Below are 12,285 nucleotides of genomic sequence, written 5' to 3'. Positions count from 1 at the left end.
TTCACAACAACCAGGCCTCATCAGCTGTACCTCAAAACAACCAGGACTCATCACCCCTCTCTCACAACAACCAGGCCTCATCACCCCTCTCTCACAACACTCACTCTCACTCACCCTCAACCCCTCAGCCTCACCCTCACCCTCACTCACCCTCACTCACCCTCAACCCCTCACCCTCACTCACCCTCAACCCCTCACCCTCACTCACCCTCACCCTCACTCACCCTCAACCCCTCACCCTCACTCACCCTCAACCCCTCACCCTCACTCACCCTCACTCACCCTCAACCCCTCACCCTCACTCACCCTCAACCCCTCACCCTCACTCACCCTCAACCCCTCCCCCTCAACCCCTCACCCTCACTCACCCTCACTCACCCTCACTCACTCACCCTCAACCCCTCACCCTCACCCTCAACCCCTCACCCTCAACCCCTCACTCGCCCTCACCCTCACTCACCCTCAACCCCTCACCCTCACTCACCCTCAACCCCTCACCCTCACTCACCCTCAGCCCCTCCCCCTCAACCCCTCACCCTCACTCACCCTCAACCCCTCACCCTCACTCACCCTCAACCCCTCACCCTCACTCACTCACCCTCAACCCCTCACCCTCAACCCCTCACCCTCAACCCCTCACCCTCACTCACCCTCACCCTCACTCACCCTCAACCCCTCACCCTCACTCACCCTCACCCTCACTCACCCTCACCCTCAACCCCTCAAACTCACCCTCACTCACCCTCAACCCCTCACCCACCCTCACCCTCACTCACCCTGACCATCACTCACCCTCAACCCCTCACTCACCCTCAACCCCTCACTCACCCTCACTCTCACTCATCCTCACTCACCCTCAACCCCTCACCCTCACACAGTGCAATAGTTCTCAGACCATTTCAGTTAGAGCTTTTAGAAATGTTTATGGCTTTTTTTATTTGTAATACTTTAGCATTGGCTACAGGAAACAAAAATGCTAAACATTTACAAAAAAAACCCATAAACAATTCTAAAAGCACTAACTCTAATGGTGCGAGACCTATTGCATTTCCAATGCTTGTTTAAATGGTTCCTTTGTGTTGTTGAGCGCTCCAGCTCATTGGGATGCACCTGCACTCTGTGAGTGGTACAGAAACCTGAGAAGACTGTGAGCAGCATTGCCAGCACCCCCAGATTTAAGGTGTTGCTCTCTACTGAGGAAGGACAAATAATATGAAAGACGTGTCTAGAGATACCAAGCAATGGCTGCACCAACACTGGTGAATGCTAAACACTTTAAACTTAACGGAGAGTTATCATGCACTCCATTTACCACAATGCATCTGGGCGATTTGTGTTCTGGTGAATGGTGGCTGAGATATGGCGTGGCATGTCTGGCAGAGTTAGTTGACAATAATCACCAAACAGGTAGTGAAGGGTCTGAGGGAATTTTTAAGACCTGCCGAAGCTATCATCCCCTGATAAAAATACTGTTCAACACACAAAACTGGGGGTCTGATAAGAGAGTCAGATAAATACTCTCATCTCTTAAGACTCTAAGCCCTACAGGGGCTCGTTAGAAAACCTAAAAAGTCCTACATCAAATATACTGCCCAACGCATTTTCTTCCCAGCAAAAGTGGGTGAGACCCAAGGTCCAGAGATGGATTCCCATCAATGTCTTGTAAGTGATCTTATAGTATTATCATTTGGTCATCCAAAAGGTTGGGATGGGGCATCTCTAGGTCATTGAGATACCTTACACCCCACCTTCAAGGACAGGGAACAGAGCCCGCAGTCGCTCGGTAGACCATGCGTGGTATCACTCAATGGGATTTAAGTGCAGTGAAACAAAAGTGAAAAAATGTGAGATTAAAATTAGAATAGAAAACATCCAGTGAAAAACTTTAATAACTGTATGTTTCTTTCGTATTAAAAACAGGAACAGTGCAAAAGGATGCAGTTTAAACAAATAGCTGCAAATGGGCCGACATGTTCCTGCCAAAAAGGGGAACAAACACCTCCTGTGGCTTCATCAGGGCCTCTGTTCTTAGAAAATATTATTGTCACTGCTTGTGCGTGCTACAAATTATATCAACCATCAATAAAGTGATCAAATTAAACCATAAAGGATATATATTTCTCTATTCCTCTATGTCAGATGGTGTTATTCTCACCTATAACGTAAAGCAGGGAAAATATTACATCGGGCAGTAAAAAATGAAAAATGTAAAGATGTACCAGTCTAACAAGGACAACAGAGGTCCCTTACTCACCCTTCGTGACAGGGGATATTACCTCACCTCGCCTGGACCAAGCTCAGGATAAGGGAGGCCACGCTCTATGAAGGTAAGTATAAAGAGGAGTTTCTTATTATGAGCGAAAAAAGTGCAAAGTTGCACTTATTCACAACACCAAGATCCTCATTGCTTCTTAACTTCAAAGTTTACCCCTTAGATTCAGCCCACCAATAGGATCACCCACCTATCAACTGATTTGGACACCCAATCTTTAAAACATATTAATAATGCCCTTCATTAGGTTTCTCAGTCTAGATATTAATCATAGCCCACCCTTACCTCTCCGTCGTTGTCTCAGACTGTGCCTGAGATTAGGGGAGGCAACGCATGGGAGGGTCCACGAGATATTTATAACTAATGTGTTCTAAATCCTCAGCCTATCAGGCTGGTTGTTATAGGTATGTTTTCAATTAGCAGTTGCCAGCGCTTTGTAAGTACGATCTTTTGCGCTATATTAATTTTCAAAATAGCCCTAAGAACTGAATTACTCACTTGCTCGTATAGGGACAACAACCTTTCCGGTGTTCCGATTGTTTACAGACGTTACTCGCGTTCATTTGGTATCGAACGATTGCGAGAGAACTACTCAAAAACAAGGTATTGCTGGGAATTGTAGTTCACTCTTGTGCGCGACCTTCACTTTCGATCTACCGGTGTAAGGAGATTTCAAAGCCATATCTTAAACATAATGCTGCTACCTAGGAATCATATGTTTAGCAAAATAACAACATTCCTGTTAGTGTTCATTTACGAGTGTGCACTCTTCTAAGTGCAAAGATCGTGGGAGGACTACAAAATCACGTAGTCTCGTTGGGAATTGTAGTTTTGATGTCTGCTAAATGGACCGGTGTTCGAAGCCCCAGTTTTGCAGATCATGAAGGGAACACAAGTCGATGTCTAGGTCTTAAGCAGATCGTTGTAACATTATACCTGGTAAACCTTACATATTATTGTTATTACAATCAATCACCAAATGGGGAGAGCTGTGAATGCATACTATGCCAAAGTTTAGAGTCGAAACTGTGTGTAAATGTCTTCATAGATAGACATATTATTAATCTTCAGTGTGCCTAATATTACCTATATCTACCTAAATCAGTAGAGATCAATGCTGCACTGGCAGGTTTATAGGTCAATATGCAAAATTTACATCTCATACTGTTATGCCATGTTGCTTAGAAAGGTTTATTGGTTTCATTTTGCACAATCGAAATGTGCAAGATATGTAAATTATATCAGAGTCTCAAATGGCTCGTACAGTTATAGTATACACTTTCTTATGGTACCTAAGTGACAGTGGATAAAATTTACCCTGTCTGCAGTTCAATTCACAAAGAAGGACAGTTATAGAGTGGTCCACGGAATTTCATCGTGAGCCCGTGGGTATCTGTGGATAATCTGTAGATCCACTTTTGCTCTATAGTGAACAGGTATTTAGACACATCCGCAATGTATGAAGGTATGAACGGTTTCTCCAGCACAGTCCACGTGAAATCAGTTTCTTTGTGATTATGTTCTATAAAATGTTTTGTCAACTTAGAGATGCTTTTCTTGCACCTGAATGAACTTTTGTGCTCTAGCATCCTAGTGTGCACCTTTCTTGTTGTCATGCTTATGTATTTATCACGACAACAACAGGTGAGTAGATAAACCACGTGTGAACTGTTGCAATTCGAAAAAGTTTTCAGGACCCAGGGACGGTCTGTGCCTATATCAATCTGATTCACTTTCATAGTCTGTGGGCAAACGGAGCAGTTACCACATGGATGGTGCCCTGTTACCGCTGTGGAGTCCCAAATGGTCCCTACTGGTTTTCTCAGGGTTTCTCTGGGGCGAGTGTGTATTAATCTACCCCTCAGGCTGCTCGATCGTTTAAAGGAGAAAAGGGGTAGTGAAATTTTGTCATTACTACTGTTCAAAATTTTCCAATGATGTTTTACAATCCGTTGAAACTGATTGGATTTCGTATTGAAGGTGGTCACCAAAGTTAGCCGGTCCAGAGGTGGCTTCTCCGAAGGATCATCACGTAAAGCCTCCTGATGGTTGTTTGCCGCCCCCTTCCATGACCGTTTGATCAATTTCTTGGGATAGTGTCTAGCCTGTAACTGGTTTGAGAGACTCTCAGCATGTTTGTCAAAACTCCCTTGAGTCGAGCAGTTGCGCCATACTCGTAAAAATTGCCCATAAGGCAGCGTTTCCCTAAGGGCTTTGGGATTTCAGCTGCGGGTCTATCAAGTACAACTACACTTTGTTTAGGTAGTTTTTATCTAATTACAATCCTACGAATTAGTTTTTTTTTCCCGTTTTGTTCGATCCTACCTTAGGTTCCCCACTTCTGTCAGCTGACGACGATCTCCATATCAATATGGCTGAACGTCAAGGTCTCACGTATGATGATGCGGTCTTTCATTCCATCTTGGACAACATGCCGAGTGTTTTAGAATCACTCCCCGGCCCCTTGACAGGCTCTACAGACGATTGGGCCAAAGTACTCACACTTAAGAAATCTTATTCACGCACGGCAGTACACGGCATAGCTATGGCGGAATACCTTTGAGCAAGCTGTGCACCACCAGGTCTTATTGTTACCAATGCCCCAAGACTCTTCCTTACAGACAAAGGCTTCCTTAAAGACTGGTCCCTAATTGCCTGGCGGTGCACTAGGGACTGGTTGATCCTAATAATTAGCACCGCCAAGAGAATCGCGGATGCCTTTCTAATAGAGATCCAGGTCTTAGAAGGACAAATAAAAGCTACTATTGCACCAACCCTGTATAAAAAACAACATGAAGAGTCAAATAAAAACAACAAAGAATTTAATGATTCTATCTTAAAAACTAAAATAGATAAATTCAAGAAAGATCTTGATAAATTCTCAATGGAGAGGGTTTATCCCTACACAAGTGACACCTATCAAGCTCCTGAATTTAGAAAAAATGGTAGGGCATATGGCTCAAACTATTCCGGGTCAGGTACAGACTCTGGGAGCGACTCAGATGGTGCCGGTCCTTCATCATATATGGGCAGAGTACAAGGACGGTCTAACTGCTCCCAATACTTTAGAGGGCAACAACATCAACAGCCCCAACCATGGTGGCCGCCCACTCCATGGGGACCACCCGGTCCTTTTCAATATCCAATGCAACCCCATATGGGTCCGTTCCCTGGTTATCAAAACTTCACTGGCCAACCTTTTTTAGGGTTTGGCCCACGCCGATCCAGGGGCAAAAGGAGAAACAACACACAAACACAAGTGCATTGGGAGGACCAAACAGGACCACAAACAGGACCCCACACAGGGACACACAGTCAGATGAGAAGCGCCCCCCGGTAATAAGGAGTTACCCAGAACAAAGCCTGGTGGTTAATCTCAGTACCAAAACCCTGTCCACGATTGAAGAAATGGTTTTGAACAAGGGTCTTGGGTTTGTTATCACAGACAATGGTGACCCCTGTACACTACAGATTGAGCTGGCCCAATTTTTTCGCAAACTGCGTTTGCATTACTTCTTCAAAGACAAAACTAGTCAAGACAAAGAACCCTCTAATGAGAATACTGGGCTGAGGCCAAAATCATCTTTTTTACCCCCGGTCCACTCGGTACCACCTCAAGTGGCAACCTTTGAGAGGGCCGTAAAAGATGATGTAGAAAAACTCTGGCAAACCACTAAAGGCACTTTCAAGAATCTCTCGAAGTTGGAAGAACAGGCTTTACAATCCCTGGCACAAGACCTCCTCATTACTATCAAGCCCGCTGACAAAGGGGGTGCGATCGTGATACAAGATACCTCCACATACAGAGCAGAATGCTTACGCAAGTTAAGTGATACCAGGTCATATACTCCACTAAGCACTGACCCTACTCCTAGACTCACTCACGAAATTAAGACATTGGTTGAGGAGGCCCTGAGTGAAGGTTGGATCACTACCCGGGAGGCTCAATTTTTACAGGCTCATGGTCCATCTATGCCTTATTTTTATACTTTGCCGAAAATCCACAAAGAGCAAAGACCTCCTCCAGGCAGACCAATTATATCTGGTCAAGGGTCCATATTGGAACCCCTTTCAGCCTTTGTGGATTTCTTTCTTAGACCCCTGGTGAAGACGATGCCGACATACCTGAAAGACACTAAAGATGTTCTAAAAGCAATCTCAGAGATCATCTTTAATATTGAGACAGACCATCTGGTCTCACTAGATGTAGAGTCTCTTTACACATCCATCCCCCAGGATGAGACTCTAGAAACCATCACGTCCATCCTGGAGGGTACTGATTTAGACTCAATTACACCAGTTCCATTTATTATGGCTCTAGCGAAGATTGCTATGAAAGAAAATTTCTTTAAATTTGAGAACACCATATACCTGCAGGTCTCAGGGACCAGCATGGGGAGCATTTTTGCCCCTAGTCTGGCTAACCTATATGTCCATAATTTCGAACAGGAACAAGTTCTGAACGGCAACAATCCTTTCTATCCACACATCCATTGGTGGAAGCGCTATATAGACGATATCCTCATAGTGTGGCGAGGAGATGCGGAGTCTATTGCCTCCTTCCATCAATGGTTGAATATTCGGAACGAGTTTCTGAGATTCTCTGTTGAGAGCAGCAAAGAAAGAATGTCCTTTCTAGATTTATCGATTTATGTTACCTCTACAGGTCTAGAAAGTGAGCTTTTTAAGAAACCCATGGCCAGGAACTCGCTGCTACTGTATTATAGCCAACATCCCAAAGCCCTTAGGGAAAATCTGCCTTACGGGCAATTTTTACGAGTATGGCGCAACTGCTCGACTCAAGGGAGTTTTGACAAACATGCTGAGAGTCTCTCAAACCAGTTACAGGCTGGACACTATCCCAATAAATTGATCAAACGGTCATGGAAGAGGGCGGCAAACAACCATCGGGAGGCTTTACTTGATGATCCTTCGGAGAAGCCACCTCTGGACCGGCTAACTTTGGTGACCACCTTCAATACGAAATCCAATCAGTTTCAACGGATTGTAAAACATCATTGGAAAATTTTGAACAGTAGTAATGACAACATTGCACTACCCCTTTTCTCCTTTAAACGATCGAGCAGCCTGAGGGATAGATTAATACACACTCGCCCCAGAGAAACCCTGAGAAAACCAGTAGGGACCATTTGGGACTCCACAGCGGTAACAGGGCACCATCCATGTGGTAACTGCTCCGTTTGCCCACAGACTATGAAAGTGAATCAGATTGATATAGGCACAGACCGTCCCTGGGTCCTGAAAACTTTTTCGAATTGCAACAGTTCACACGTGGTTTATCTACTCACCTGTTGTTGTCGTGATAAATACATAGGCATGACAACAAGAAAGGTGCGCACTAGGATGCTAGAGCACAAAAGTTCGTTCAGGTGCAAGAAAAGCATCTCTAAGTTGACAAAACATTTTATAGAACATAATCACAAAGAAACTAATTTCACGTGGACTGTGCTGGAGAAACCGTTCATACCTTCATACATTGCGGATGTGTCTAAATACCTGTTCACTATAGAGCAAAAGTGGATCTACAGATTATCCACAAATACCCACGGGCTCAACGATGAAATTCCGTGGACCACTCTATAACTGTCCTTCTTTGTGAATTGAACTGCAGACAGGGTAAATTTTATCCACTGTCACTTAGGTACCATAAGAATGTTTATACTATAACTGTACGAGCCATTTGAGACTCTGATATAATTTACATATCTTGCACATTTTGATTGTGCAGAATGAAACCAATAAACCTTTCTAACCAACATGGCATAACAGTATGAGATGTAAATTTTGCATATTGACCTATAAACCTGCCAGTGCAGCATTGATCTCTACTGATTTAGGTAGATATAGGTAATATTAGGCACACTGAAGATTAATAATATGTCTATCTATGAAGACATTTACACACAGTTTCGACTCTGCACTTTGGCATAGTATGCATTCACAGCTCTCCCCATTTGGTGATTGATTGTAATAACAATAATATGTAAGGTTTACCAGGTATAATTTTACAACGATCTGCTTAAGACCTAGACATCGACTTGTGTTCCCTTCATGATCTGCAAAACTGGGGCTTCGAACACCGGTCCATTTAGCAGACATCAAAACTACAATTCCCAACGAGACTACGTGATTTTGTAGTCCTCCCGCGATCTTTGCACTTAGAAGAGTGCACACTCGTAAATGAACACTAACAGGAATGTTGTTATTGTCAGATCCGCAATTGCTCCTGGTGTTGGATGTGATGCTCAAAAAGGGTCCACCTCCCGACGTCCCCCACTCTGGAATATAACAGAGTAAGGAGGCAATCAGGTGAGGGAAAAAAGAAGGGGCCGGAACCACTGGGATGAGGGGTACCTGTAAAGAAGAACACAGGTTCAATACACAGGTAAAACAGTCTACTCTCCAAATGTCTCGCTAGGACTAAACTAATACCTTAGGCTTTCTGGTTATCGTCCCGAACCAATAATATCCTTCCTGAAGATACTTCTCTCCAAGACAAGAAACGAAAACTCTATAACACAAAAGCACATACCACATTAGTCACCTGAACAAACTGGTTAACCCACCCATACTCCAATGGGAATCATACATACCATGAACCACAATGTACAACTCCTCACAAAAGCACTCCTGCTTAAAGAAAGGGCTTTGCATACATAAAAATGTTCGAAAAAACCCATAGAATGTGAGAGTTGTGATTCCTACTAGTCTCCCAGCCAGCTCTCGAAAATAATAAACTCAAGGTCCATAAGAACTCAGAACAAGCATGAACTCCCAGCGTCCGACAATGACGCGAGTACTCAAGGAAAGACTCCCTCCTTGGAATCCAGGAATGAATAACCGAAATCTCAAGGACTGAGCAAAAGGCACAAACACAAAGGATGATAGCGCCTAAGAGCGCTGATACCTGGTTAGATGTAGTTGACTCCACTCATCTGAACGCAGGGAATGTAGTTGGGAAACTGCTGGTAGTTTCCCTTCGCTGATGAGAACTCCAGAGAAACAAAGTCCGCTCTCTCCGGGCTCCCAGCAAAGTGAGCAGTAACAGAACGGAGCTGAAGGAGACAACAACGCGGCTCAAGAACGAGAGTCCTAGCGCTGCTCCCCTTTCCGCCTGCAGAGCAAGAACGCTGTGAAAGGCCACTCGGCGCCTTCTCACAGCAAGCAGCTCACCGATGTCAATCCGAATGGAGCTGCCTCTGGACCCAGGTCTGAAACAAATCCAAGGCGGCGAGTAACGACGACAGGAACCATCCATCAAGAATCTCCCGAACAAACAGAATTACGCGCACAGGAGGTGCGCCTCAGCTGACCTTTATCAATTAAGCTCCTCCCATCCAGGTCGAGCATGTTGGGTGATGTAGTCCCATACTAGGTAGGCGCCTGGATCACTACCTGACAGTATGTCCCCCTCCCAAGCGCCTCCTAGAACCAGGCTTCTCCGGGTGGGCAGCGTGGAACACCCTCACAGCCCGAGGAGCATGGACATTCGTGGAAGGTTCCCAGGAGTCATCCTCCGCCGAATAACCCTTCCAAGCAATGAGGTACCACAACTTGCCCCGCCGGAACTTGGAGTCCAGAATTTTCCGCACCTCGAACTCCAATTGACCATCACGAATCACCGGAGGCACCGCCACCCTCCTGAGGCTCCCAGCCGGTTTCAGCAAGCTACAATGGAACACCGGATGAATCCGTAGGGATGCAGGCAACTTCAGTTTGTATGCAACCGACCCCACGGGACGGACCACCTCATAGGGACTGATAAATCTGGGATGGAACATGCTGCGAACACGAAAACGAATGTTCCTAGTAGACAACCACACCCGGTCTCCCACAGCATAAATGGGTCCCTCCTGACGACAGCGATCAGCCCAGGATTTATACCGAATCTTAGCTTGAACAAGATTCCCTCGAATCTTCTTCTGCAACTCCAACAACGTAGCCAGTCTGGAAGCCACAGCAGGTTGATCCAGCACGTCACCAGGTAGAATAGGGGCAGAATCTGAGCATGATATCCATGATTGGCTCTGAAAGGCGATTCCTTGATAGAGCTGTGCCATGCGTTGTTATACGACAGTTCAGCCAACCATAACAGGGACACCCAGGACTCGCTAGCTTCTTTAGCATAACACCTCAGGTAGGTCTTCAGTGTTTGGTTCAACCTTTCCGTCTGGCCATCTGTCTGTGGATGGAAACTGGTTGATGTAGCTGCTTCGATCTTGAGGGCCTTGCACCAGGTCTTCCAGAAACTTGCAATGAACTGTGGTCCCCTGTCCGATATGATGACCCTTGGGAGTCCATGCAGTTTGATCACGTGAGTCAACAATAGCTGAGCAGTCTGACCAGCGGTGGGAAGGTTCTTGCATGGAACAAAATGTCCCATCTTGGTGAGGCTGTCTACAACAACCATGATGGCATTACAACCCTGATCTAGGGGAAGACCCACAACAAAGTCCATGCTGATGGTGTGCCATGGTTGTGATGGGGTTGGCATGGGTACCAATTTCCCTTTGGCTTTAGCGTGTTCATTCTTTGCTTTGGCACATACCTCACACTCCTTGATCCAAAGACCGACATCCTTATCCATGTGTTCCCACCAGAACTGTCTTTGTAGTAGACTGAGCGTCTTGGTACAGCCCGTATGACCCGCCAGAACTGAGTCATGACACCACTTGAATGCCTGAAGACGAAGGGCCAAAGAAGGCAAATACAGTCTGTTTTGATGGAAAGGGATTCCATGTTTCAGGGTTCTGTGAGGAGCCCGGCTTGCCCAAGTCTTCCAACTCTCCTCATCCTGATATCTCTGAACCTTGTCCAGGAAGTTCTCAATAGTGATGCCACATAACACTTTCTCAGGGGAGATGATGGCTTCTGGTTTGCTTTGTTTGATTCCTTGAGGATCTTCTTGTCTGGACAAGGAGTCAGCCTTCCGATTATCAACCCCTGGTCTAAAGGTGACAACAAAATCGAACTCAGCAAAAAACAACATCCATCTCATTTGACGTTGGGAGAGATGTCTGGTGGTTTTCATATACTGCAAGTTCCGATGATCGGTGTACACCGTGATTGGATGTCTTGCTCCCCAGAGGTAATGCCTCCACTCTTGAAAAGCCTTTTTGATGGCCAACAGTTCTTTCTCAGCCACCGTGTAATTGAGCTCGGCCGAACTCAGTTTCTCGATAAAAAGGCTATGGGATGCAACTGTCCTGTGTGACGATCGCGTTGAGAGAGGACCGCCCCCACTGCTATGTCTGATGCATCCGCCTCTACGATGTAAGGCACATCCCTTTGGGGATGTTGCAGTATAGGTGCTGAAGTAAAAGCACGCTTGAGATACCGGAAAGCGTCCATGGCCTCCTCGGTCCAACAAAAAGGGTTCCCTTTTCTCAACAACCGAGTTAAGGGAGCTACGAGCTGGGAGAAATGAGCAATGAATCTTCTGTAGTAATTGGAGAAACCCAAAAAACACTGCACATCTCTCACACTCTTGGGGACAGGCCATTCCTGTACTGCCAACACCTTCCTGTCAGACATGCTCAACCCTGATGGACTTAGGTTCACACCCAAAAACTCAACCTCATTCACATGAAACTCGCACTTGGTTAGTTTGCAAAACAAACCGTTGTCCAACAACCTTTGTAAAATGAGAGACACATGTCGAACATGCACTTCCGGACTGTTAGAGTAAATCAGAATGTCGTCTATATAAACAGCCACGAATTTGTCTACAAATTCCTTAAGGACATCGTTCACAAAAAACTGGAATGCCGCAGGGGCGTTACATAGCCCAAACGGCATCACGAGATACTCGAACAGTCCGTAGCGTGTTTTAAAAGCCGTCTTCCACTCAGCCCCCTCTCTCATCCGTACAAGGTGGTAGGCCCCTCTTAAGTCAAGTCGGGTGTAAATGACTGCCTCCCGCACTTGATCTAGTAAAACAGGGATGAGTGGAAGAGGGTATCGGTTCCGGACAGTGTTTCTGTTCAACACTC

This window comes from Lissotriton helveticus, chromosome 5_1, assembly GCF_964261635.1.
Source record: "Lissotriton helveticus chromosome 5_1, aLisHel1.1, whole genome shotgun sequence".
Taxonomy (NCBI): domain Eukaryota; kingdom Metazoa; phylum Chordata; class Amphibia; order Caudata; family Salamandridae; genus Lissotriton; species Lissotriton helveticus.
This window is presented reverse-complemented; position numbering follows the sequence as displayed.